Source organism: Hemiscyllium ocellatum, chromosome 30 (genome assembly GCF_020745735.1).
Source record: "Hemiscyllium ocellatum isolate sHemOce1 chromosome 30, sHemOce1.pat.X.cur, whole genome shotgun sequence".
NCBI lineage: Eukaryota > Metazoa > Chordata > Chondrichthyes > Orectolobiformes > Hemiscylliidae > Hemiscyllium > Hemiscyllium ocellatum.
Genome location: NC_083430.1, coordinates 41,981,644 through 42,006,816, shown reverse-complemented (window position 1 = coordinate 42,006,816; position 25,173 = coordinate 41,981,644). Strand labels below are relative to the sequence as shown.

Genomic DNA, 25,173 nt, shown 5'->3' with positions numbered 1-25,173 from the left:
ACTATAGGAGAAAGTGAGGACTGCAGATGCTGGATATCAGAGCTAAAAATGTGTTGCTGGAAAAGCGCAGCAGGTCAGGCAGCATCCAAGGAGCAGGCAAATCGACGTTTCAGGCATGAGCCCTTCTTCAGGAATGAGGAAAGTGTGCCAAGCAGGCTAACATCCTTGTAGAGGGAGGAAGAGATCTTCTTCAAGGAAGGCATCCTTGTAAGAGTATTTGCAGTAGGTTTAAATCTTCTAGAAGTAAAAGAGGACTGCCCCCTTGAAGAAGCTCTCTTCCTCCCTCTACAAGGATCTTAGCCTGCTTGGCACACTTTCGTCATTCCTGAAGAAGGGCTCATGCCTGAAACGTCGATTCTCCTGCTCCTTGGATGCTGCCTGACCTGCTGCGCTTTTCCAGCAACACATTTTCAGCTCTGATCTCCAGCATCTGCAGTCCTCACTTTCTCCTAGAAGATTTTAACCTACTGCGAATCCTCTTACAAGGATGCCTTCCTTGAAGAAGCTCTCTTCCTCCCTCAACAAGGATCTTAGCCTGCTTGGCACATTTTCCTCATTCCTGAAGAAGGGCTCATGTCCGAAGCGTCAATTCTCCTGCTCCTTGGAAATACTATCGTCCAAGTAGTTTAAATGGGTCAGTTTTTGTTCAATGTGCGCAGGAGGGTTTTCTGACACAGTATGTAGACAAGCCAACAACGGGCGATACCTAATTGGATTTGGTACTGGGGAATGAACCTGGCCATGTGTTAGATTTGGAGGTAGGTGAGCACTTTGGTCATAGTGACCATAATTCGGTTATGTTTACAATAGCAATGGGCAGGGATAGATACAGACCACAGGGAAAGAGGTATAACTGGGGGAAAGGCAATTATGATGTGATTAGGCAAGATTTAGGATGCATTGGATGGGGAAGGAAACTGCAGGGAATGGACACTCTTGAAATGTGGAGCTTATTCAAGGAATAGCTACTGGGGGTTCTTGTTAAGTATGTACCTATTAGGCAAGGGAGGTAGCTGTCGAGAGAAGGAGCCATGGTTTACTAAAGAAGTTGAAGCTCTTGTCAAGAGGAAGAAGAAGACTTATATGAGGATGAGGCATGAAGGCTCAGTTAGGAGGCTTGAGAGTTACCAGCTAACCAGAAAAGATCTAAAAAGAGGGCTAAGAAGAGCCAGAGGGGACATGAGAAGTTGCTGGCGGATCGGATCAAGGAAAACCCTAAGGCCTTCTATAAGTATATCAGGAATAAAAGAATGACTAGAGTAAGATTAGGGCCAATCAAAGATAGTAGTGGGTAGTTGTGTGTGGAATCTGTGGACGTAGGGGAAGTGCTTAATGAATAATTTTCGTCAGTATTCATATTGGAAAAGGGCAATGTTAGTGAGCGTATGGAGGTACAGGCGACAAGATTAGATGGGATTGAGGTTGACAAAGAAGACGTATTAGCAATTTTGGAAGATCTGAAAATAGATTAGACCCCGGGACGGAATGGGCTTTATCCTCGGATTTGCTGGGAAGCCAGGGAGGAGATTGCAGAGCCTTTGGCTTTGATCTTTATGTCTTCACTGTCGACAGGAATAGTGCCAGAAGACTGGAGGATAGCAAATGTTTAAGAAGTGAAGTCGGGACAGCCCTGGTAATTATAGGCCAGTGAGCCTTACTTCGGTTGTGGATAAGGTGTTGGAAAAGGTTATAAGAGATAGGATTTATAACCATGTGGAAAGGAATAATTGATTAGTTTTAGTCAACACAGTTTTGTGAAGGGTAGGTTGTGCCTCACTAACCTTATTGAGTTATTCCAGAGGTGACAAAACAAGTGGATGAAGGTAAAATGGTTGATGTGGTGTATACGGATTTCAGTAAGGCGTTTGATAAGGTTCCACATGGTAGACTTTTGCACAAAATACAGAGTTTCAGTTTTAAAGGTGATTTAGCAATTTGGATCAGAAATTGGCTAACTGAAAGAAGATAGAGGGTGGTGACTGCTGGGAAATGTTCATCCTGGAGTTACCAGTGGCTGCTGCAGAAATCTGTTTTAGGGTTACTGCTGTTCATCATTTTTAGCTGGATTGGACATAGAAGGATGGATTAGTAAATTTGCGGATGACATTAAGGTAGGCAGAGTTGTGGATAGTGCCAAAGGATGTTGTGGGTTACAGAGGACATAGATAAGATGCAGAGCTAGGTTGAGAAGTGGCAAATGGAGTTTAATGTGGAAAAGTGTGAGGTGGTTCATTTTGTAAAAAGTAACAGGAATGCAGAGTACTGGGCTAATGTTAAAATTCTTGGCAGTGTAGATGAAGAGAGATCTCGGTGTCCAGGTGGATAAATTCCTGCAAGTCCAGGTTGATCGGGTTGTTCAGAAGCTATATGGTATGTTGGCATTTATTAGTAGGGGAATTGAGTTTTGGAGCCTTAAGGTTATGCTTCAACTGTACAAGACACTGGTAAGGCCGCACCGGGAGTATTGTGTACAGTCCTGGTCACCGCATTATAGGAAGGATGTGGAAGCTTTGGAAAGGGTTCAGAGGAGATTTACTAGGATGTTGCCCAGTATGGAGGGAAGGTCTTACGAGGAAAGGCTGAGGGAACTGAGGCTGTTTTTGTTGGAAGAAAGAAGGTTGAGAGGTATTAGATAATCAGAGGGTTAGATAGGGTGGACACAGATGGTCAGATGGTCAAGGCTAACATGAGGGGACACAGCTTTAAATTGAGGGGTGATAGATTTAGGACAGATATCAGGGGGAGTTTCTTTACTCAGAGAGTAGTAGGGAAGTGGAATGGCCTGCCTGCAACAGTAGTAGTTTCACCGACGTGAAGGGCATTTCAATGGTCATTGGACATACATATGGATAATAATGGAATGGTGTAGGTTAATGGGCATCTGATTAATTTCACAGGTCAGCACAACATTGAGGGCTGATGGGCCTGTACTGCATTGTAATATTCTATGTTCTATGTCTATATCCTTCTTCTGGGTGAATACTGACACAAAGTATTCTTGCTCACATCCTCTGCCTTCAAGCACAAGTCCACTCCTTTATCCTTGAGTAATCCTACCTTCTCCCTAGTTATTCTTTTGTTTTTAATGTATCTATAGAATGCCTTGGGATTCTCTTTAACCCTATTTGTCATGGCTGCTTCCTGCTCTCCCAGTTCCTGGCTTGAATTCTTTCCTGCTTTATTTATATTCCTCATAGGTCCTGTCTGATTTTAGTTTCCTAAACCTTTCATTTTTTTTTACTTTTGACTAAATTCACAACCCCCCTCATTACCTTGCCATCCTTGTTCTTCCTCCTTACTAGAATATGATGGTCTTGAATTCTGAACAGGCCTTTAAACAACTCCCACATGTCAAATATGGACTTGCCTAATAATAGCTTCTCCAATTAACACTCCCTAGCTCCTGCCTAATACTGATGTAATTTGCCTTCCCTCCAATTTAATACCTTCCTGACTTATCCTTATTTACAGCTATCTTAAACCTTAAGAAATTGTTATCACTGTTTCCAAAATACCCTTTGACTGAAAGGTCAGTCACCTGGCCAGGCCCATTAGCCAATACAAGGTCCAATATGGCCCCTCTTCTCGTTGGATTGTCATACTGTTTCAAGAAACCTTCTTGAATGCATCTAACAAATTCTGTCTAATGGAAGCCTCTTGCTCTAAGGGAGTTCCAGTCAACATTGGGGAGGTTAAGGTCACCCACTATGACAGCCTGTTGTTATTCCATCTTTCCATAATCTGCCTACATATTTGTTCCTTCATGTCTAATTGGCTGTTGGGGGCATCCCATGTATCATCCCATGTAAGTGACTTCATCTTTCTTATTTTTGAGCTGTGCCTCAGTGAGGGGGCCCCCCATTATGTCCTCCCTGAGTGCAGATGTGATGTTCACTCTGATTAGCAGGAAAATAGACTTTTTTTCCTGCTCCTCGGATGCTGTCTGACCTGCTGTGTTTTTCTAGCACTACATTCTTGACTCTAATCTCCAGCATCTGCAGTACTCACTTTCACCTATTCTCCCTGATTAGTAATGCAACTCCTTCACCTCTTTTACCTTCCTCTCTGTCTCTTCTAGAACAACAAAATCCTGGAACACTGAGCAGCCAGTCCTGTCCCTCTCTCAACCAAGTCACTGTAATGACCACAACATCATAATCCCACATACTGATCCAGATTCTAAGCTCATCTGCGTCACCCATAATGCTCTTGGAATTGAACTAAACACACTTCAGCCCATTAGTACCATCACGTTCATTTACTTGTCTCTGTCTGTCCTCCCTTTCTGACATATTGATCCTAGCATCTAGCTTCCCCTCAATCCCTCCACTTGCTGACCTGCTGCTCTAGTTCCCAGCCCCCTGCCCCTCTAGTTTTAAACCCTCTTGAGTTGCACTAGTGAAACCTCCTGTGAGGAAATTGGTTCCCCTTCCAGTTTAGGTGCAACCTATCCCTTTTGTACAGGTCCCCCCTGCCCTAGAAGAGATCCCAATGATCCAAGAACCTGAAACCCTAACCCCTGCACCAGCTCCTGGTCACATGTGCATCTCTCCTATCTTTCTATTCCTTGCTTCACTAGCGTGTGGCATTGGGAGTAACCCAGAGATTACTACCATCTAGGTCTACTCTTCAGCCTCTTTCCTAACTCTCTGTACTCACTCCACAGGAACTCACCCTTCTATGCACCAATGTGCACAATGACCTCTGGATGCTCACCACCTTCACCACCCACTTGCCCCCACAACCCTTTAAGAATTTCATGTAACTGCTCAGAAATGTCCTTAACCCTGGAACCAGGGAAACCACACACTATCCTGGAGTCTTAAATATGGCCACGGAAATGGCTGTCTGTGCCCCTAACTAGTGAGTCTCCAATCACTATTGCTCGCTTGGATTTTGCCCGACACTGATCTACAGCAGTTGTGGTGCTTCTGGCTTGACTGCTGCAATTATACTCCCCTGAGAGGCCAAACCCCACCTCCTGCCCCCAACAGTATCCAAAACTGGGGTACACCTGTCAGAGAGGGGAATAACCTCAGGAGAATCCTGCACTACCATTGTTGTGCTCAAGTCCCAGGACCCAGAACTGGCAACTGTGCAATAACACAGGTGGAACGGTGGCTCAGTGGTTAACACTGCTGCCTCACAGCACCAGGGACCTGGGTTCGATTCAGCCTCAGCTATCTAAGTGAGTTTACACATTCTCCCCGTGTCTGCATGGGTTTCCTACAGGTGCTCTGGTTTCCTCCCACAGTCCAAAGATGTGCAGGTTAGGTGAATTGTCCATGCCTATAGTGTTCAGAGATGTGTAGATTAGGTTCTTTAGTCAGGGGAAAATGTAGAGTAATAGGATAGGGGAATGGGTCAAGGTGGGTTAGTCTTCGAAGGGGCGGTGTGGACTTGTTGGGCTGAAGGGCCTGTTTCCACACTTCTTGTAAAAAAAACACTGAGCTGATTAACACCTAGTAGCAATTCATCCAATATTTTCAGAAGGAACATAAATCTACCAACAAACAAATGAATAACTTTGAAAACAGGAGTCTTAAAAATGCCAAATGCTACAGAGTTAAATGGCAACATGCCACTAAAAATATAACATAGATTTGTTTTGCATCCTTAACATACTACATTATCCTACAACGCTTTGATGAAGCTTTACCAAGCAAGATGTCAGAATGAATTACTCGGGCAGTTTTTTACAGGACAGAATTTGTGTACTGTTGAAGAAAATTTACACTGCCAAAGATTTTCATCTTTAATTTATCAGGACCATTTCCCATGGCAGTGCCTTCAGTTGCTGATAAACCCACACTCCCTTCTCATGCACAATAAAAAGTTTCCCTTTTCATTGCATTATTTACAAGTTGTCCTGATGAGCGCCAGACTAAATGCTCTCCTTTTTTTTGGTGATCCTGTATGAGAGTTGAGGTGGATTTTAAGGATTGTTGTAAAGAAACAGAGTGAGGCAGGGAAAGGGTGTGTGAATTCCAGAACTTATGGACATACACACTGAAGAAATGACCACCCATGTTGGAGTGAAGAAAATCAGGATGCGCAAAAGTCCAGAATTTGAGGGTTGTGGAAACCATAAAAGGATTGTGGGGCTGGTGGAAATCGGGAGGTGTGATGTTATGGGTTTTAGAAGAAGCATACTAAAATGTTGAACATATTTTGACAACTCTTCTGTTATTGCTTGAATGAAATTTATCTGACACAGTGGAAAGAACACAATGAGTGGTCATTGTAATTAACCTGGCTTCAGGGACAAAGGGTAATGAATGTCACACTTTCACTCTCAAATAATATATGATGTGTGTCCATCGAGATGGAAAGGAAAACCCAAAAGACGATATATTTTTCCAAAATAGACTACCCACGGAAACTGACATTCGCTTCCAGCTGCAATTTTTGTAATGGGTCCAAATTGCTAGGAGCTAATGACCCTCCATTTGTGATCCCATTTGCCTTTGGTAATTTGTTGCTTCTTCCTTGATGCTGAGTCAGTGATCCTATGCTACTCTGTCACTCTACAGCATTACAAATTGTTGTAATTAACCAACTTTTCCGTTGTTATTAATACATGTTTCAGAAAATTGCCTGCACAAAAATCACACTTAGTGCCATATTAATTTCTAGCTGAAAAAAATCCCTAAAAAGAAACACAAGGTCATTAATCCAACTTTCGCTGAAGCTGTGCCCAATGACTCTGTAAGGAAGATGGTGGGCAAATGTCACATTTTATGTAAAATTGTCAGATTTTGCTGACAGTCTGTATAATGAAAATTGAAGGAAAACTCAGGTGATGGCAACATATATCTTTTGCACCACCCTGAGGAACTGCATGGTGAGTTGTGAGGAGTCAGAAATGGTGTGGTTACCTGACAAGTAAATGAAACAATGGGGAGGAGAGGACATTTGGGGATACACAGCATCTTTTGCAAAAGTGGCACTCATAATTACATTTGCTTTCAAAAGCATCATTTTTTGAAATTTTGAAAATGCCATTGTTTCTTCCAGATGTGTAAGAAACTTACTGTATAAAGGTTTACACCAAAATTATGACCTGTCCCAGATTTTCTGGTGCACTCAGGTGAAGATTCCAACAATGTTAGTTGGCTACTTTTAAAAGTAATTTTAATTATTTACTGTGTGAATGACCGTGCTTCATCAGCAGTGCATGGTTAACTTAGAAAATATAAATTGCAAGCCTTTTTGTATAGTCTCAGGTGCAAATAGACTGGGAGTTGACTACCCAAAGGTGGGCCATCTAATATTATGCTGCATTCTGTAGTTGCCACAAACCTATGTATTGTATCACACAGAATGAACTCTTTGAAATTACCATGAGCAGCTTCTTTTGTTCTGGTGCCTTTTGTTCCAAACTCAGAATAGAATAATTTAATTATTTGCTCAGATGTGAATTAGCAGATTTTCCACAAGATAGCAAACTATACACCCTTTTGTAAAGTTAGGGATGTTTAGAACTGTTCTACTCTGCAATGCACTTATCAAGATCACAGATTTACTGTGACCGATGAACTCAAATTCTGTTTTCACTGTCTGATATTCTGGGAGAGTTATCAAATGCATAGAGGACATATAAAGAGACATTAAAGAATAGAAGAATTATCTATAAGGTGTTTTAAATAGAGACTCCGACTCATTAGATGGCTACAGCAACACAGTGGAAGTGATAGTACTTCTCAGTCATAAAGGTTGTAGATTCAAGACCCACTTTTGTTAAGTGCAGTTGGAGCTGTGCTCATCCAGGCAAGTGGAGAGCATTCTATTTAACTCCTGTATCTTGTACACAGTAGATAGGCTTTGGGTAGTCAAAATGTGTTGCTGGAAAAGCGCAGCAGGTCAGGCAGCATCCAAGGAACAGGAGAATCGACGTTTCGGGCATAAGCCCTTCTTCAGGAAGGGCTTATGCCCGAAACGTCGATTCTCCTGTTCCTTGGATGCTGCCTGACCTGCTGTGCTTTTCCAGCAACACATTTTCATCTCTGATCTCCAGCATCTGCAGTCCTCACTTTCTCCCCTTTGGGGAGTCAAGAAATAAACCTAAGGGTCGATGCTTTCATGCAGAGAGTGGTGCATGTATGGAATGAGCTGCCAGAAGAAGTGGTGGAGGTTAGTACAATTACAACATTTAAAAGGCATTTGGACAGGTATATGGAGAGTAAGGGTTTAGAGGGATATGGATCAAATGCTGGTAAATGCTGGGACTAGATTAATTTAGGACATCTGGTTGGCATGGACAAGTTAGACTAAAGAATCTATTTCCGTGCTGTACATCCTGATGACTCTATGTGAGATACTCATTACTCAGAATGCCAGGCTCTGAGCTACTCTCATAACCCTGGCCTTTTATTGGCTGATCCTGTCCAGTTTCTGTCCAGGATCTTGATGGTGGAGGATTCAGTGACCAAAATGCTGTTGAATGTCCAAAGGAGGTGGTTACATTCGCTCTTACAAAAGGTGGTTATTGCTTAGCACTTGAACAGTTTCAATGCATCTCGCTACATATCAATTCAAGTCTGTATGTTCTCTAGGTTCTGCAATATCTGGAGATAGGTGGATGCTGGAGATTAGAGTCAAGATTAGAGTGGTGCTAGAAAAGCACAGTAGGTCAGGCAACATCCAAGAGCAGGGAAATCGATGTTTCGGGCAAAAACCCTTCATCAGGAAATGTTGATTTTCCTGCTCCTCGGATGCTGCCTGAGCTGCTGTGCTTTTCCATTACCACTCTAATAATGCCTGGAGATAGACTGTTTCAATGTCTGAGGAGTCACAAATGGTGTTGAACATTGTACAAATATCCCACTGCTGACCTTGTGACTGATGATGTGCCTGAAGATAGTTGGGCCAAGGACACTATCCTGGAGCTGATCCTGGAGCTGAACGGATTGAAATCCAAAGCCACAATTCCATACGAGGAATAACTCCAACAAATGGAGAGCTTTCCCTTGATTCCTCTGAGTTCAGTTTTTTTGTGGGTCTTATTGTTTTATAGCTGCTGATGAATCTCCCTGTTTCTGTTAACTCAAATTGTTTTTATTTCAAAATTCCTCCAGTTGCATTTTGTTCTATTTTAAATTAATGATTAACCATGTTCTGTGTGAAATTTAAGAACCATCTTTAGCAAATTTGCTGGAGTTATTCAAATAGGAAAGAAAGAAATTATTTTTTCTGACAAGCTTATACTTATCTATTATTTATGCAATTATAGTTATTTATGATTCATTTCACTAGAGATTTCAACTTTACACAAGGTATTAAAAAAATCTCCTGAACAACATTTAACATAACAAAGAGCTTTGCTTTAGACCATAAGAAATGGGAACAGGAGTAGGCCATTTGACCAATTGACCCTGCTCCACCATTCAGTAGGGTCAAGCCTAATCCAACGACATTCCTCATGTCCATTTTCCTGCTCCTTCCCCTTCATTGTAGAAAAACCTTGAATTAATAAAAAGACTCATCAAGTTTTTAATATAAACCAAAATATCTCACATTCAAATAATTATATTTTACAGTGCATTCACTTCTATTTTATAGACCAATACAGCAGTCAATTACCTACACTAGATCCTACATATAACATGAAAGGCCAGTTAACCATTTCCACATTGTGAGGAGGACAATCCAATTCAGGTTTAATCTGATCAGGGACCAGCATCAATGCTTTTAATGGACTGCATTTCCTCAATGTAGAATCACATTGAAATTCTTCCTTATTTCATTCTCAGATCAATATTAATAATAATGATAACTATATGGCTCATTTTATGTGTTTCTTCTCAACCAGTTAATGGATTAAATCTGGCTCCAAAATGAAATCAATGAGTGACAATAGAATGCAGCTTGTATTTTTGCTTCATTTCCAGTTTTGGGCGTGTTTGGAGATCTCCAGCCTAAGCTAGCATTCAGCTGGCCACATCAATATGTGAGGGACTCTCAGCCTCGAAGCTGCTATCAGTGCTAATTAGGTGCTAACTGAGTGTTTCTCTCCATTTGTGCAGGTTACAGAGAAGACTAGGAGACTATGAGGTCTGCAGATACTGGAGATCAGAGTTAAGAATGTGTTGCTGGAAAAGCACAGCAGGTCAGGTAGCATCTGAGGAACAGGAGAATCGAAGGGCTCCTTTTATCTGCTCCTCAGATGCTGCCTGACCTACTGTGTTTTTCCAGCAACACACTCACTGCAGGGAAGACTACTTCACGCCTGATGCTGCTGATCTGATATGTTGCAATGGGGCTTTTCCTGATGGCATGGTTTCCCAACCAGTTCCATGAAGGATCGTAGGGAAGGGACCTCGGAAAATACTGGCTGCTCCACCACCATTTTATGTTTAGTGGCACATGATTTGATGAAAGATGGGAGATACCTGGCCTCATCAGGAGCTGGGTCTTGCCTAATAGAAAGCTGCCAGCTATTGGATGTCCACTACTGGGGCTGCAGCCCATCCAAGAAGAAGGGGAAGCAATGGAGGCCTGACTGAAGGCAGGTCCAGGGAAACAGCAAACCCTCGCTGACAAGCCCCGGTTAGGGAGGGAGTTGAAGGGGTCAGGTTTGAGAGGTAGGTGAGAGAGACTTTAACCTTAGTGCAATGATTGTAAAGTGGTCAGCCAGCTGAACCTCACAGAGTATGAGTTACCTGATTGTGGCTGTTCATCTGGTCCAAATAGGGAGCCTTGGTTGGCAAATAAAAAAAAAGACTGTCAGAGATTCTGACACCCCTGGTATGTGTCTCTGAATGAGGCAGTATTAAAATAACAGACTGCGCATGGGGGAACATGGTGGCTCAGTGGTTAGCACTGCTGCCTCACAGTGCCAGGGACCTGGGTTTGTTCCACGTCTTGGGCAACTGTCTGTGTGGCCTTTGCACATTCTCTCTGTGTCTGCGTAGGTTTCCTCTGGTGCTCTGGTTTTCTCCCACAGTCCAAAGATGTGCAGGTTTGGTAGATTAGCCATGGGAAATGCAAGCTTACAGGGATGCTCTTTGGAGAATCAGTGTGGACTCGATGGGCCGAATGGCCTGCTTCTGTGCTGTAGGCATTCTATGATGATGTCAGTAACCCTCCCAGGTCTTATATCACACAGAGCAATTGCCATGTTTCTCTTTGAGTGTTTGCCTCTCTTTTCCGTTTCTGTCTTTCTCTCACTTTTCTCTCTCTCTGTCTTGCATGTGGCTGCATCACAGTTTAGAAGTCTCCCATAACAAGGCCAGTTCTGCTTTCTTTGCTGTCCACATGTGGAAGTTGGCACTGGAGTTTCGAGACTCATTCTTGAGGTGCTGTTCCAGTGTCAATTAACCAGCTCATGTCAGCTAATGCTGGCAGAATCGATGCAAGGTCACACCATCCATTTTATTGTGCGTTAGCGGCGATAGTTTGAAACATAGCTAGCTCCTCAGAACATAGCTATATCCTCAGCTCGTCACAGTAATCAAAAACATTGACTTTGAACCTGATAAAGAAATCCTAGGAAGGAGGTTGTGACAAGCATCTTAAAAGAGAAGGGGCAGGCAGAGAATTGGAGGGATTTCAGGGGAAAAGCACCAGTGTTGGGGGAAGTGGAAGTCAGGGGTGCAGGGCAGAGAGGGTGGAGAGACATAGCGATCTCAGAGAGTTGGGGGTGTGGATGCAATCATATAGATGAAGCCATGGAAGGAGGGGTGAAAGCATTGAATGTCTGAGGCTTTGTGAGACCTACACGTACCCCAGGAGGAGCGAGCAGTGACAGCTGCTGTGCTCTCGGTGCGCGTAGATCAGAAAGCTGGTGCGATCCCCACCTCTGCTGCAGCTCTTAAAGATTCAGGGAATTCTCAGTGATGGAAACTCCCCTGTGAGCTGAACAGTTCTCAGAACTCACTTTTCCTGCTGACGCAGAGAGAGAAATTCACAGACTGGGTAGAGTGCATTCAAGGACAAATCTGCTGTGAACCCATCATGTAACAGGAAGCTTTCATCTGGCCTCTGCGCAGAGCCTTCAGTGCCAGGGGGTCATATGGACAATGGGAGCACATTTCACAAAAGCTCCACAGTGACCTGGGGTTCAAATGTGAAAGCTTTGCGCTTATCTTGCTTTCACAGGCTGGGAGTTTGCATGGAAACAACCACAGGCAAGAGCCTAAAACATTACTCTCGCAGTCATCATTGGACTTGTTGAGGGAGCGTGAAGCAGCAAGGATTTACCCCAGGGAGAAATGAATCAGTCAGCTGTCCTTAATGGGGATCATGCATCTCTGCACCAGCAACTGGGGAGGTGGGTCAGGAGGTATGCAGCTGCTGATGTGGCTGGAACACTGAACATTTGCAAGCACCACATGGTTTAGATTTTATTATCACGTATACTCAAATACAGGGGTACAGGAGTGCAGTGAAAAGTGTACAAGGTCGTCACACGCGACACTACCTTAGGTACAAAGGCACCGAGGTACAAAATCTTCATCACCAGAACAAAAGAAATACATTTAAAAGTTCAGCATTAGAGTCTTCTAGGAATAAAAGTGGAAAAAAGTTAAAGAAATGAAGTTGAAATGTTCAACCTTACAGTTCTTTCTCAAGGAGGAGAAAGTGAGGACGGCAGATGTTGGAGATCAGAGTCAAGAGTGTGGTGCTGGAAAAGCACAGTAGGTCAGGCAACATCGAGGAGCAGGGGAGTAGACATTTTGGGCACACCCTTTCTTACGCCATGGGCCTGCCGACACTCCAAGCTGGGCTTTCCCCCAAGAGAGCTCACGTTTTCCCAGTGCTGGGCAATGACGTACCAGACCCCCTCGCAGCCGAGCACCCCTGCTGACTCCCATCAGGCGCGCCAATCCACGTTACGCTCACAAGGCTTCGGTCCCAACTGCCGCCGACCGTAGCTCCCGCCATCTTTCACTGTTGGGCTGCCAGCTGGGCCCCAGTGACTGCCACGCTCCATTGCTGCATTCACTGCCTCACTGCAAATTCTCGCTCCAGCGCCTCTCTGGACATGCAGAAGGTGGGTAAAGGAAGAGGAAAACAACTAAAGAGCCACAACAAGGAAACAAAATGAAATAAAAAAGCAGAAGGGTGAGAAACAGTTGGAGCAGACGAGCTCTGGTCAGGAGCCCTATTCAGCCATCATCTTTGGAAGAGCCAGGACATTTAGAGCGTTCGGAATCTGCACAGGTTTTCAGTGAAACCCCGTGGTCAGCCAGGATACTTACTCCATCCCAATGGAATTGCTTCCAAGTGGCAAGTTGGACGCTGCATGTCAGAAACAGGTCACAGTCATGACAGGGAAATAGTGTTGATAACATTCAGTAGAGAAGCAGCTCTGATGAAGAGTCATCCAGACACAAAACGTTAGCTTGCTCTCTCTCCATGGATGCTGCCTGACCCACTGTGATCTCCAGCATTGGTTGTTTTACAGCTGTAAATGATTTATTTTATTAGTTGTTTGGGATGTGGGCATCGCTGGCAAGACCAGCATTTGATGCCCACCCCTAATTCTCCATGGAATGAATGCTCTGCCATTACAATGTGCAATTAATTCAACCATGTTGCTCCAGTATCGGTCCGGGGTCACGTGTACATCAGATTTTCTTCTCCAAAGGTCATGAGTAAACCAGATGGGATTTTACCAATAATTCATGTATCTTCTTGGTCACTGTTATAAGGTAATGATTCTAAAAGTGTTAATGTCGGTAACATTACATAAGCTCCACCCAATCTGACGATGTTATCCTGTTTGGGTGGGGATAAGGCGGAATATTTTAGGATCGTATGGACTGGAGATCTACATCGTCCAACATGCACATACTCTTCATAATCTTAGTAATTATATCTGATTAGCTCATGCAAATACTAATTTAGTAACACAAAAGTTGAGTATAGTCGTAAAAAGACACTTTTTCGAGATAGTTCATCTTGTACTCATCAACACAATTCACAAGAATACCAATTCAAGGGAAACACTAACATTTATACTGTATGCAAAATAGGTAATTGCCAGTCCTGGTTCATTTCCCAAGACATTGCCTTCACTAAACACTGTAAACCAGCCTAGTAGTTAACTAGTCAATGATAATTAGCTATTGCATTCTCCATGGCAACACATCCAATAACCAGAGTTCACTCGCCAACCAATCAACAATATCTTCTCATACAGTTTGTTAGTTTGGCAACACCATCCTTCTACTCCCTAATACTACAGTCACCGTGACCGAGACTAGCTTTATTATCTATCTAATTAGTTAAACCTAAAATTTCACCAGTTGATGTGGTTGGATTTGGACAAGTGCCCTCAAAACCTCAGCTTCATATTCCCTGGGCTACAGACTGTCCCACTAGGCCATGGCTTCCTTTCTATTTGCTTTGAGCTGAATACCTGTGTGGATTGTTTAGAGTTATGCAGGACACCAGTAAGTGAGCAATGATGGTATTTGAGGAAATGCACAAGAGTGGAGCATTGGATATTTTGGGGCAATTTATTTTGTAATTCTATAAAAATAAATGGATGGAAAGTCACAGGCTGAGGAGACGTGATTCTCTATTATGTTTTCCTCAGAGATTCCTGGAGGGTCAAAGCAATCTCTGGTGGGGCATTGAGATGTGATGTTAGGGGGGTCCTGGTTTGTTATAGTGTTTGAGCAGCGATTTAACTACAGCGACCCTATGTCTGTCTGACAGATACTCCATCACAGTGCAGCCTTATTTCAGCATATAGAGATGACCATCAGAGCTGAGGCTTTTCCTGCAAAGCATCCTAATTTGCTTTCAGTGATCTGAAACCACAGTCTTCCTAAAAATAGTGTGAACATTAAAAGAAGTAGGCCATTCGACCCTTCAAGTCTGCCCCACCCTTCAATATGGCCACGGCTGATCACACGATTCAGCTTCTTGTTCCTGGTTTCTCCTCATGGTCTTTGATCCCTTTTGGCCTAAGAACCATCTTCTTCTTGAAAGTATGTAATGCTTTGGCCTCAGCTGCTTTCTGTGGTTGAGAACACCGAAGGATCTTCACTCTCTGTGAGATGAAATTCCTTGCTGTAACACTTTTGCTTTTTATACAGCTTGATACACGTAGACACTCATCCTCCTCATTTCAACTTAACTCAGTACAGAGGATCAGTCTAAAAATCCTAGCGCCAATACAGTACAGAAAGAGGCCAGTTAGCACATGTGAGCAAACCTGTCATTCACATTCCCTCACTTCACCCCTAACTCTGATAATGCCCATCCAATACCCTTTCTTGATCATCAATTGTGATTGAGGCCGGTGCCTTTGTGGCCTTGTTGGAACTTCTAAATGAACAAGCACTAGTCCACAGAACAGCGAGCAGGTGGTCCTGGGCCACTGCACATTGAAAACGTTGACATACTTCTGCATTTTGATGACACCAGGACACAAATGATCATACTGGTTGAATCAATGACCCCTCTGCACGTGGCGGAATGGTGCTACAAGCTCATAAATGATTTCTAATCAACCTATTCAGAGATGCTATAGCACATCCCTTCTGCAGGTGGGACTTGAAACCAAGCCTCCTGGCTTGTAGCTAGGACACTACCACTCTGCCACAGGAGCACATCAGGAGTGCTTCCATAAATCAACAGAAATGTTATAACACACAGTTGGGGGCAGATAGAAATTCAACCTGGGCATCCTGGCTTAAAGGTAGGGACACTACCTTTGAAACATTAACTCTGATTTCTCTCCACAGGTGCTGCCAGACCTGCTGAGCTTTCCCAGCAATTTCTGTGTTCGTTCCTGATTTACAGCATCTGCAGTTCTTGCGGGTTCTGTTTAGTGCAAAAGATAAGGCTGAAGCGTTTGCAGCAATCTTCAGTCAGAAGTGCTGAGTGCATGATCCAACTCAGATTCCTCCAGTGGTCCCCAGCATCACAGATCCCAGCCTTCAGCTAATTTGATTCACTCCATGTTATATCAAGGAATGGTCAGAGGCACTGGATACTGCAAAGGCTATGGGCCCTGGCAACATTCCAACAATTGTACTGAAGGCTTATGCTCCAGAACTTGCTGCTCCCCGAGCCAAACACTTTGAGTATATACAACACTGACAACGTGGAAAATTGCCTAGGCATATCCTTATACACAAAAAACATGACAAATATAATCTGGCCAATTACCAACCCATCGATCATTAGTAAAGTGCTGGAAGGTATCACCAACAGTGCTACAAAGCAGCACCTGCTCAGTGACACCCAGTTTGGGTTCCACCAGGGCCACTCAGCTCCTGACCCCATTACAACGTTAGTTCAATCATGAATCAAAGAGCTGAATTCCAGAGCTGAGGTGAGAGTGACAGCCCTTGGCATCAAGGCCGCATTCAATCGAGTGTAGTGTTAAGGAGCCCTAGCAAAACTGGAATCAATGGATATCAGGGGGCAGACTCTCCACTGTTGAATTCATACTTAGCACATAGGATAATGTTTGTGGTTGTAAGAGGTGAATCATTTCAGCATCAGGACATTTCTGCAGGAGTTCCTCAGAGTAGTGCCCCAGGCCTAACTATCTTCAACTGCTTCAATGATCTTCCCTCCACCAAAAGGTCAGAAGTGAAAATGTTTGCTGCTGATTGCACAATGTTCAGCGCCACTCACAACTCCTCAGACACTGAAGTGGTCCCTGTTTGAATGCAACAAGATCTGGACAATATCCACGCTTGGGCTGACAAATGGCAAGTAACATTTGTGCCACACAAAAGCCAGGCAATGGCCTTCAGTAAGAGACAAACTAATCACCCTTGACGTTCAATGACATCACCATCACTGATTCCCGCACTATCAAAATCCTTGGGATTACCATTGACCAGGAACTCAATTGGACTCTCCACATGAACACATAGCTACATGAGCAGGTCAGATGTTAGAAATAATGTGGCAAGTGACTCACCTCCTGACTCCCCAAAACCTGTCCATTATCTATAAGGCAGTGTAATGGAATACTGCCCGCTTGCCTAGATGAGTGTAGCTCCAACAACATTCAAGGAGTTTGACATCATTCAGAACAAAGCAGCCCGCTTGGTTGAGACCACTTCGGCAAACATCCATTCCCTCTATCACTGACTCTCAGTAACAGCCGTGTGTACTATCTACAAGATACAGTGTAGAAAAGATCCTCAGACAGCACATTCCAAACCCACAACCACTTCCATCTAAAAGGATTAAGGCAACAGATAAATGGGAATATCATCACCTGTAATTCCTGATGAAGCGCTCATGCCTGGAACATCAATTCTCCTGCTCCTGGGATGCTGCCTGACCTGCTGTGCTTTTCCAGCACCACACCCTCAACTCTGATCTCCAGCATCTGCAGTCCTCACTTTCTCCTGTATGCTCCCCTCCAACCCACTCACTGTCCTGACTTGGAAATATATCACCATTCCTTCACTGTTGTTGGGTCAAAATCCTGGAATTTCCTCTGTAAGAGCATTGTAGGTCTCCCTACAGCACACAGAGTCATAGAGTCATAGAGATGTACAGCATGGAAACAGACCCTTCGGTTCAACCTGTCCATGCCGACCAGATATCCCAACCCAAACTAGTCCCACCTGCCAGCACTCGACCAATATCCCACCAAACCCTTTCTATTCATATACCCATCACGTACCACCCTCTGCGTGAAAAAGCTGCCTTTTAGGTCTCTTTCATATCTTTCCCCTCTCACCCTAAACCTATGCCCTCTAGTTCTGGACTCCCTGACCCCAGGGAAAAGACTTTGTCTATTTAACCTATCCATGCCCCTCATAATTTTGTAAATCTCTATAAGGTCACTCCTCAGCCTCCGACGCTCCAGAGAAAACAGCCCCAGCCTGTTCAGCCTCTCCCTGTAGCTCAGATCCTCCAACCCTGGCAACATCTTTGTAAATCATTTCTGAACCCTTTCAAGTTTCACAACATCTTTCCAATAGGAAGGAGACCAGAATTGCACGCAATATTCCAACAGTGGCCTAACCAATGTCCTGTACAACTGCAACATGACCTCCCAACTCCTGTACTCAATAGTCTGACCAATAAAGGAAAGCATACCAAACGCCTTCTTCACTATCCTATCTACCTTCGATTCCACTTTCAAGGAGTTATGAACCTGCACTCCAAGGTCTCTTTGTTCAGTAACACTCCCTAGGACCTTATCATTAAGTGTAGAAGTCCTGCTAAGATTTGCTTTCCCTAAATGCAGCACCTTGCATTTATCTGAATTAAACTCCATCTGCCACTTCTCAGCCCATTGGCCCATCTGGTCAAGATCCTGTTGTAATCTGAGGTAACCCTCTTCGCTGTCCACTACACCTCCAATTTTGGTGTCATCTGCAAACTTACTAACTGTACCTCTGATGCTCGCATCCAAACCATTTATGTAAATGACCAAAAGTAGAGGAGCCATGGACTGCTGCGGTTTAAGAAGGCAGCTCACTACCACTTTCTCACGAGCAACTCAGAACAGGCAATAAGTACTGGCAAGCCAGCGATGCCCAATCCCACAAATAACTGAAAAAAAAATTCCCAGCATTTTCTTGAGTTTATTCTCTTTACACTGAACCTACATCTAGCATTAACCAATCAAAACACAGTGAGCATTGAAAGTAATCAGAGTCATGGAATCAGATCATGTGATCATGGCTGTCAAATTCTGTTTAGAACAAGCTTCCTGGGAAATATTTTGGAATACTTTAAGACCTCACTAGGTGCTGTATGAATACAAGTAGTTGTTGTTTTATTTAATGCAACAGAGGACTAGGACCCTAGCCCATGGGTTCAAGATTAGAGTGGTGCTGGAAAAGCACAGCAGGTCAGGCAGCATTCGAGGAACAGGAAAATCTAAACCAGAAACATCGATTTTCCTGCTCCTCAGATGCTGCCTGACCTGCTGTGCTTTTCCAGCACCACTCTAATCTTGACTCTAATCTCCAGTATCTGCAGTTCCCCCAGCCCATGGGCTCATTTAATGATAAGTAATATTTAGCTCTGTGCTTCTCTGCATCATCCAAAGAAACAGGTAGAACTGCAATTTCAGACAAGTCCCCCAGTGGATGAAGAGAAGCACATTTTCTCAACCTACCACTCAGATCCAGGTTTCTGTAGCATCTTCCTGGCCTCTGAGTTAAACATTTAATTTTGCAGTAGCAGTGCTCCCTTAATTATGTGCTTACGGAAGAGAACTGGTGGCAAAGGGATTGCAACTCACCTGGTAAACCGCTACTAAGTTATTTTCCTTCACTCACAGGATGTGGGTGTTCTGACTGGGCCACCATTTATTGCCCTTCCCGAATTGCCTGGGGGGCAGTTAAGAGTCAACCGCATTGCTGTGGGTCTGGAGTCAGATGCAGGCCAGAACAGGTAAGGATGGCAGTTTCCTTCCCCAAAGAACATTAGTGAACCAGATGCTAAACAATGTCACAACCACATGCTTGTGGGGGCAGTGGGAAGGGGACAGGGGAGATTGTAACTTCATCCTGTAACTTTACTCCTTGACATAATTTTACATTTAGACATGAGCTTCTTTCACTCAGTATCCGGAAATGACGTTTGCTGTTGATGCCAGTTACCTAGCAACAGCACCTTGGTAGCAAACACGCCTTGAGTCCCTGGTGTTAAACACTGTGTCCCCACAGCAAGCTCTATTGCGGCTTCTCTCTGGCCTCTCTTCATGGGCTCAGTTACACACCACAAGGCAACTTCTTCACTAAAACAAGCAGGAAAAATGAAGAGCCTGAAAAACCAAAGAGCCACCACACTCACCCTGCAGCTGCCCACCATGAACAAGTCAATAGTAAGTCAAATGTATCATTCCAAAATATTCTGGTATTTTACCAAATAGCAGAAGGAGGTGAAAAAAATACAAACGGTGAGGTCCTCCTTTCCCCACATCTGCCTCTTTAATAAATCCTAAGTCTGAAACTGGCTTCAGAATAACAACCCTTCACACTACTTCAAAATGAAGGACAATGTTAATTAAAAATGAGATTGCAGTTTGGGACTGAGGTTAGATGTACAGAGAAATATGTGAATAGCAATGTGTTCCGGGGTAGTAATTCAGTTGAGTGGTTTTAATGTAATAAGCTGCGTGATTTAAGCTCAAGCATTCCAAGCAAGTTTGAATTTAGATTCCTGCGTTAAAACTGTCAGTGCATTTTATAATGTGAGGGTTACCCCTTCCAATGATTGCTCACACTTAGTTTACATTCGTTTACGATTAAACTACAGCAGTGTGTGGCATGTAGAGATGCCGGCGAATTATATAAGCGACCCTTCAAGGACATAAAGTCTACCGGGTCCGCTGAACAGCCACAGATTATTTAGATTTCACTTGGAATTTGCAAGTTGCAGTAGCTGGAAAGCCTAGAGACTAGGCTGAAACATTTTCATATTGGTTCACACCTGCCACAGAGTACAATACTCAGGATGTGACATCTTCTCTGCAGAGACTTGGTTTAATAAGTTATTGAATCACCTGTTGCATTGCTTACAGGAATGCAAATGCTTCACTATCTTATAAAGGGGGTGCATCATACCATGCATTGCTCCTTAAATAGTCTTTCTCTTGAATGTCACAAAGAGCAATTGCTTTAACACGAGATGGTGTGTTTGAAACCTTTGGGATTTAACCTTTTATAAGCAGAACGAATGAACAATAATAGTAAAGCCACAGCTTAACTTGAAAGAAACATTTATGTGGGGATCAAACCGACAATGTTATAGTTGGACACAATGTCAGGTGTTAAGCAGAAAGTGGTGGCGGCCCTTCCTAAGTGAAGTTCTTGATAAAGTATGGCAGAGTAATAATGTTACTGGAGTAGGAAGGCAGATGCTCAAGCCTATGCTCTGGGTATAGGGGTTCAAACATCACTATGGCAACTTCTGTGAATAAATTTAGAATTATACAACTGAATTCAATAGTACTGACTTTCAAAGCATCATCTGGAACCAATTTATTTCCCTAACATCCTCTAGGCAGGGCAATCCACCATCCTTACCACGGTCTGGCCTGTATACAACTCCAGAGCCACAGCAATGTGGTTCATTCTCAAGCACCATTTGAAATGACCCAGCAAGGTGCTCAGTTCCTAGATAATTAGGGGTGAGCCTGCTGGACTTACCCACATCCCATGAAAAGTTAAAGAAGCATTTTAAGAAACAATGCTCACTGGAATCATTCCTTCTCTCTGTCACAGAAGCACAGAGCATTGTCAAACAGCTGAGTTACAATGGCAATGGCTTTACTGACCCTTCAGAAACTCAAAGGACCTCACCTTCTGTATCAACAATATTGCTGATAATGCTATGACTGCGGCTCGCTCTCTTTTGACAGCTCATTTGTGAGACTCAGGAGTGATCATACAAGCATGTCCACAGCCACCAAATGTCACTTTCAATGTCAATTTCCCCGGGTAGTTACTCAGGAACTTTAGTGCTTCAACTAGGTCTCTCCTCATCTAATGATGATAGAATGACATAAGATCAGAGGGTGGATCCTGAGCAACTGGCACACAGAGCAGTGGGCTGTATTCAATAATTCATAGGCCACCCAACTGCTCTACACTGACATTGCATTTACAACGCAGAAATGGGTGCTTTGGCCCAACAGGTCCATATTAGGAGTTATACTAGAAATGAATCTTCTCCATCCTTTTTCAATGAACTTCATCACATTTCTCCATTAATTTTATCATTAGATACCTTTCTTCCCCTAAAATCTACCGGTAACAACTAATTCAAGCACTCCTCATGGTAATGAGTCCCACTGCTCAAGATGGAAAGCAAGAAATGTAGGGCTTGTGTTTTTGTAGTGCCTTTTATAGACTCCGGATGTCATAGGTACATTACAGGCAATGAAGACGAAATGTAAACTAGTGTGAAAACAGGCCCTTCAGGCCAACCAGTCCACACTGACCCTCCAAAGAGTAACTCACCCAGTCCCATTTCCCTCTGACTAATGTACCTGACACTATGAACAATTTAGCATGGTCAATTCACCTGACCTGCACATCGTTGGACTATGGGAGGAAACCCACGCAGAATGTGCAAACTCCACCCGAGGCTAGAATCAAAGCTGGGACCCTGGTGCTGTGAGGCAGCAGTGCTAGCCACCATGCTGCCTGCTGTTCTAATATAGGAAACTATGAGTAGAAATCTCCAAAATGAAGGATGTTAGTATAAATGTCACGAGCACACAAACAGCAGTGCACTCAGCCTCCATAGATCAGTGCAAGTCTCAGGACTCAAGCTGCACATGTAGCTGTAGATGCCTGACAGGAATAGCAGCTGGAGGAAGCATCTGCTTACAACCAGTCCAACCCTCCTTCAGAACATAACCCCCTTAATCCAAGAAATCAGTCAAGTCAACCTTCACTAAACTGTTTCAAATGTTCCTTCTTAAGTAAGGAGACTGAAACAGAACACAGTACTCTTTTCACCAATTGCCTTTGCAAGATGTTTGTGGAAGTTTTGTTGCAGATCTGGAGTAACACAAATTGATCAAAGCAAAAATATTATTTGATAAAGATAGTATTAATTGTTGGTGCATTTTCTTCCTGTGGCAATAGGTTTCCAATACTAGGATCCTTACTGATCTATCGTTTTGACTCTCATCTATAATCAAGCTTCTCATAACTTTCTTCTGTGACATCAGCAATCTCTTAGTATCTGAGATTTATTCAATAAAATAATTTGTCTTATTTGTGCTGTTTTTCCATTTCTTTTTCCGGATAATTAAAAGTAGAACAAGTACAACAGATTGTTAATTGAAGTCAAATACATAATGACAACAGCACTCATGTTTCATTGACATGGAGAACACAATACCAATAAGATTGAGGCATACTGATTTTACCAATTCAAAGCAATTGATTAAAAAGCAATTTTTCATCTCTATGAAGGATTTATTTTTCAAAAAGATCCCTTTTTGCTGTGGAGGAGCAAAGCTGATAAATAGATTCCAGTCCGCAGAGGTTCTGTCTGTGGTGTGGACTGTCATGAGATGGGGAGAGCTGACCCAGCGATCAGCAGCACCTGGTGCATGATGCTTCTGACTTTCCTTCCAGAAACATCTCTGCCCAGTTCAGGCTTTGATCATGTGCCTCATGCATTTTCCTCGAACGGAATCATGTTTCTTGCCAGAATTCTCGGTAGCAGGAGATAATTAGGTAGGAATATTCCTGAAGAAGGGCTCATACCCGAAACGTCGACTCTCCTGCTCCTTGGATGCTGCCTGACCTGCTGCACTTTTCCAGCAACACATTTTCAGCTCTGATCTCCAGCATCTGCAGACCTCACTTTCTCCTAGGAATATTCTACTTCAGTGTACTGTGTATTTCAGGTTGGAAATCTTAGACATTAACCCAGTGCAAGCTTCCTAAAGGTTTAGGGGCTGTCATGGCCACTACAAAACATTTCAGGTCAACAGTCCTCTCTGTCAATTCCTGTTTTCATTCTCCAGTTTGCTGTCATTCTTGTTTCCTGGAAAAATTAAATGGCAATATATAACATGCTTAGGGTAGCATTCTCTGCACGTCACAGATATGCTGGTTTCCCTTTTTAAAATTCTTTCATGGTAAATGGGTGTCCCTGGCAAGGCCAGCACTTGTTGTCCATCCCTAATTGTCCTTAAGAAGGTGTTGGTCATCTGCCTTCTGGAACCATTAAAGTCCAATGAGGTAAGGATGCAACATTATAGAGAGGTTGGGGTGGGAGATCACCAGATGACACATCAGGTGTTTCCTTTAGAAGTAGAATCCCTGTAGAGTGGAAATAGGCCCTTTGGCCAAACAAGTCTACAGCAACCCTCCAAATAATAACCCACCCAGACCCATTCCCCACCCTATGTTTACCCCTGACTAATGCACCTAACCTACATATACATCCCTAAAGGGACATTTCCCAAAACCAATTCACTCAACCTGCACATCTTTGGATTGTGGGAGGATACCCACACAGACACAGGGAGAGTATGCAGTCGCCCAAGGCTGGAACCGAACCCAAGTTCCCAGCTCTGTGAGGCAGCAGTGCTGACCACTGAGCTACCTCTGTACCTCTGTGTTGTTGCTACAGCCAAAGGCTGATATCTGTGAACTTCTTTTTTTGTTCAGTCATTGGATAAGAGCATTGCTGGCTGGGCCAACATTTACTGCCCACCTCTAACTGCCTGAAAGAGCGCAGCTAACTGTCAACCACATTGCTATGGGTCTGGGGTTACCTATAGGCCAGACTAGATAAGGATGACTGTTTCTTTCCTTAATGAATTTAAGTTAACCAGATGGGTTTTTTTTCCCAACAATTGATTCATGGTCATCTTTAGACTGTTAATTTCTGATTTTTATTGAATTCAAATTGAACCAGCTGCCATGGCAGGATTCAAACCTGGGTCACCAGAATATTATCTGTGTCTCTGGGTTAACAGTCCAGCAATAATATCATGAGGCCATTGCCTCCCCTAAACCGAAATTCTTAGGCTCCCCACATCTTCTCCACAAATGCTCAGAGATGCTAGAAGATGGCTAACTTCACCACCTCCACTTCAACATTCCATATTGTAGGATGGAGAAACTGAGGACTGTAGATGCTGGAGATCAGAGTCGAGAGTGCGGTGCTGGAAAAGCACAGCAGGTCAGGCAGCATCCGAGGAGCAGGAGAATCGAAGTTTCAGACATTCCTGATGAAGGGCTTATGCCTTAAACTTCAATTCTCCTGTTCATTGGATGTTGCCTGACCTGCTGTGCTTTTCCAGCACTGCCCTCTCGACTCTATCTCCTGCAGGAAGGCAGGTGGACAAGATCTGAAATGGGCAGAAGTGAACGTCGCCCTGTCTTTGAGCTACTGGATCCATCCATGGCACTCCATGTACATATCTTGTTAGGAAGTCTCCAAACACAATTCCATCAAGTGATTACAAATATTGTGTTTGCAAAGACTGATGTCTTCATTACTTAACCTGTGTAAAGGGTACTGCTGCTGATCGCAGCCTCCATTCAAGTACAAGTTATTGTTGGTAACTCCCCTGTCCTTGCCCAGTCTGGCCTACATGGGACTCTAGACTCACAGCAGTGTGATTGACTTTTAACTGGCCCCTGGGCAATTATGGATAGGCAATAAATGCTGATCTGGCCAGTGACACTCAGATCCAATGAAAGAATATTTAAAAATCAAGAGTGCTGCTTAATAAACTCTTTTTTGCTT

At 43.5% G+C, this 25,173-nt stretch overlaps 1 long non-coding RNA gene across 1 annotated transcript in view; it reads right to left on the bottom strand.

Moving 5' to 3' along the window:
- Positions 1–12,595: 12,595 nt before the first annotated feature.
- LOC132830007 (uncharacterized) overlaps positions 12,596–25,173 on the bottom strand; it is a 67,292-nt gene continuing 54,714 nt past the window's right edge. Inside the window, exon 3 of the long non-coding RNA XR_009646302.1 lies at positions 12,596–12,979. This is a non-coding gene — a long non-coding RNA (uncharacterized LOC132830007). The remainder of the gene's footprint in view (positions 12,980–25,173) is intronic.